The sequence below is a fragment of the Prosopis cineraria genome, unplaced genomic scaffold (assembly GCF_029017545.1).
Source record: "Prosopis cineraria cultivar Desert tree isolate PC_DT_omini unplaced genomic scaffold, ASM2901754v1 PC12, whole genome shotgun sequence".
Taxonomy (NCBI): Eukaryota; Viridiplantae; Streptophyta; class Magnoliopsida; order Fabales; family Fabaceae; genus Prosopis; species Prosopis cineraria.
In genome coordinates, this window is record NW_026555343.1 from 40,446,546 (window position 1) to 40,451,244 (window position 4,699).

Consider the following 4,699-nt stretch of genomic DNA (forward strand, 5'->3'; position numbering starts at 1 on the left):
ACGGGACAGGGGTGTCCCAGTCCCGTTCCGTCTTGTGAACACCCCTATCGGTGATGACCCATTGGCATTGTGTGATATTTTCATATTTCGAACGAGAAGCGCATCGAATGAAAACATACACGTGGCTAATAAGATTAAAAAAGTACCACCCCACTCCCAACCACAAGTCTGGAGATATTTTTACACGTCAGGATGAATAATTGAGGGAATGCTTTAACACTGTTCCAATCTAAAGCTGATAATTTAAGCTAAATCCGATGAATCAATTCGAACCATTTAAAAAATTTAAGGCAAAGCTTAAAAAAATATTACTTTTTTATTATTTGAACTTATTAGAGCAGCCCAAACAGGTCCAAAAAAATTCAGACCAAGCCCGATTGGGTTCGACCTTGGTCTAAATACCTAAATAAAAAAAAAATAACTTTTTAAAAAAATATATAAAATAGGATAAATATTAATTAATTTTTTAAGTTTTATATTATTTTATACCAAAATACTATATATATAAGTGTTTTAATGTAGTTATTTTTTTTAAAAAAATTAAAAATAGTTATATTTCATATTTTTATTATTTTTAATTAATAACATATCTCAAAATAATATTTAAAATATATTTTAATATTGATTTTAATATTTTAAGACCCAGTTTTTGTTAAAAAAAATTTTGAGTCCTATAAATCATTTACATATAAAAAAATAATTTTATGTTTTTTATAAATTAAGATAATTAATTTTAAAGTAAAAATAAAATTAAAAATAATTTTAAACATAAAATTTAGGCATGTACGAATTCCTGACTCTACTATTAGATAAACATAATAAATAAAATAATATTCTTGGGTAATTACTTAATTATTATCCATGTTAGATTTGATTAAAATTAAGAGTAAATTAGAGTAAGAATCCTTTTATGTAAGAGTTAAATAATATAAAAAGTTAAAAAAATGATTTTAAAAAAATATTTTACTCATATTTAAATAATTTTTTATATAATATAATGATGGTAATTTTTTTTATATTTATAAAAATAAAAAGTACAATTTACCTAAAAGTTATTAAAAACTTTGAACTAATCAGGATAATAATTTTAAGTTAGTAGTCTAACTGTGATTGAATTGAGATCAGCTTAATCATAATTAAAGTAATATAATTTAATTAAAATATATAAAATATTTATATATGACTATAATAAGAGCAATATTTAAACAATTAAGACATTAATTTACAAGTAAATGAAACATTCATGAATAAATTATACATAATACAACGAAATAATAATAGAGCTGCTTAAATATAAAGTTGATAAGTTATTCTTTATTTTATTGTTTAAAAATTAAAATAATATTTTATGCTTAATAGAATTATTTAAAAATTAAAATTAGTTAAAAAAATAAAAAAAAATATTTTTAAAAAGTTTTGGTTATTCGGGCCAACCCAAATAAGCCCGAAGCCCAAAGGTGTTAGGGCCGGACTTGGTTATATGGCCTTTTTAGAAGGAGTAGGATATTTTAAGTCCGATCCAAATAAGTCCAGCTTGAATTGAATCCGACTCAAATAAGATCGGTCTGTCCGAATTACTGGCTCTAATGAAATCTCTTGCTATCTGCAAGGGCCATCGTTTTCATCATATATTCATCGACTTTTTTATTTTTCCTCTTTTTTTTTTTGGGGATGGGATATTCATCAGATTAATTCTCAGAATGTTTTCCCGTTCCGTTTTATACATTTTGGATACCGATCAACTAGTTAAATACCACTTTATATTCTTTCCGTCCCCTTTTTTAAGAAAAACATTTTACTTTTATTTTTTAAAACTCTCTCATGTGTTCTCAAATACCTTTCATAACTAAATACTATCTAACAATTAATTAAAGGCACTTTTTAAGGGGACATTTTTTTAAAAAATGTATTAATTACTATCCAGACTTTGAAAACAGTCTTGTAAATAAGAATGCCAACAACTTTGTATATCTTTTCCTTATCTTCTTTCTTCACTGCACTCTACGTCTACTTTCTTGGCTTTTTTAAGAAAAACATTTTACTTTTATTTTTTAAAACTCTCTCATGTGTTCTCAAATACCTTTCATAACTAAATACTATCTAACAATTAATTAAAGGCACTTTTTAAGGGGACATTTTTTTAAAAAATGTATTAATTACTATCCAGACTTTGAAAACAGTCTTGTAAATAAGAATGCCAACAACTTTGTATATCTTTTCCTTATCTTCTTTCTTCACTGCACTCTACGTCTACTTTCTTGGAAAATTTGGACAATTAGATCTAGAATGAACAATTCTAATTTAATCAAGGCACTGAAAATTAAATCAATCATTGAATCGATTAAGGTAACGCTTTAAGAGTCAGTGGTTCAATCAGGATTTCAATTCAATGCCTGTTGAGTACCTATTCCATCTGAGCCGTTGAAATCCATATTAATAAATTTAAATTCATACTCCACTTGAAATTATTGAATGTGTGGGTTTATTTAAACTGTCAATTTAGATTTAAATGTCTCAGATGAGATAGGTACTTAGTGTATGCACTAGCGATAGACATTGAATCCAAATCCGATTTAACTGTGGGTTAGATTAGGATCTAACTAGTTATTATTAAAATAATAAAATTTAATTAAACCATATAGAGATATTTTTATTTGATTGTAAAAATATTTAAATAAAAAATACATTAACCCTCAAAATATTAATAAAATGAATAAAAATTCCAAAGAACTTAAATACAAGAAAAATATGATTGAAAATAGAAACGTATTTTAGTTGCCAAATATACAAAGAAAAGGGGGATTGGGGTGTTAATAATATTTTAAATGTTAATTTTTAAAAGCATTTAACTAATACTAGTTATTATTATTAGTATTAAAATTAAAATTTTGGCCAAAAATATTAAAATTAAAAGATTATCTATTCTCTAACATTTCAAAGAAACCTACTTAATTTGAAACACGCCTATAACTTTTTCTGCAGCTTAAAAAACATCTTTCCTGACCGTAGGCTCATCTATCACATGCACACTTCATCACACTTTTTTCAATTCAAAATATAAGTAATTTAATATATATAAAAAAATAATTTTAAATTTTTTCTTCATATGTATTAACCTAGATCTTGTATAAAGTTAGCTAATACTTATCATGAAGTATATTGATAACTGGCATTAAGAATAAAAAGGGAAAACAATTTTATATGTTTATGAGAATGAACTTTATTAATATACAATTTTTTCCTAAAACCCACTTATATTTTAGACCAAATAAAATGTTATGTCTTATCTATAAACTCACTAGTTACCATGTTAGTTATTAACACTAATAGAACCAAAATTAATAAAACTTAAATTTTACGGTAAAGCGCAATTTAAGTTATCTTTCTAAAAGTCAATTAATTAACTACTTAAATTAGGATTATGAAAAGTTAAATAATAAATTTTTTTACAAAATTAATTTAAAAACTAAATTAAAATTAAATAATTAAAGCAAGTTCAATTGAAAAAATTACCAAACACAAGCAGCATAATTACAATTCAATCACTTAACCTTAATCTTTCTCATCTACAAAATAAATTAAATTTATTTAATTTTATTATTTTGATTTTATTATATATTTTTTAAATTATCATTTGTGAATTAAATAAGAAATTAAGTTATAAATTAATTAAAATCTCTCTTAACTTACAATCTAACAACTGTATTTATTTTAACCCTATCAGAAACAAAACATGAATAATCACTCAAGCAATGCCAAATTGCTCTTATGTTGCTATCTCAATCGATTATAATAAGTAAAATTTCAAATAAAATATATAACCCAAAAATTATATAATAAAGCTACTTTAATCAGTAATATCAATTAAAATATAAAATTCAGAGGTAGAGTGAAGAAAAATAAAATTAGAATAAAAATAAAATAAAATATTTTCTAAATATCAAAAACTCTAATTATAATTTAGGATCATAATTTGTGATTGATCATATTAAAAAAATTATTTTTAATGGAACTAAAAACTGAACAAAAACAAGTGAAAAATGAGAGTAGAAGAAGCTTGGCCTAGAAAAATTGAGGAAAAGAAAAGAAAAGATGAAGAATAGCAATAGCTGGCGCCGTTGCTCCTTTCCTATATTCTTTCGCCGCAAACCCTATTTCTGTCCTTCTCCCCTTATTCCAAAAGTCATATGTCTCTTTTTATTCAATTTCCCACTGATTTGTACGGTTAATAAAACTAAAGCCCACAATTCAAACAAATTAGACTTATTTAATTTAAATTTTAATTTGAATTGAACTTATTTAGACCAAACTTAAAATATACTATCTTATTTAAAAAATTTATATAATCAAACTTGACCCTAAAACTTTTAGGCTTCAAGCTTATTTAGGCCAACCTAAATACCCAAAATTTTGAAAAAAATATTATTCTTTATTTTTTGATTCAATTTTAATTTTGAAATAATTATATTAAGTATAAAATATTTTTTTGACTTTGAAAGAATAAAAAAATAACTTATCAATTTTGTACTTAAATAATTTTGTTATTGTTTTATTGTATTATGTATAATTTATTTATAAATATTTTCTTTACTTGTAAATTAATCTCTTAATTGTTTAAATATTTCTCTTATCATGGTCATACATAAATATTTTATATTATTTTAATTATGATCAAATTGATATCAATTCAATCACATTT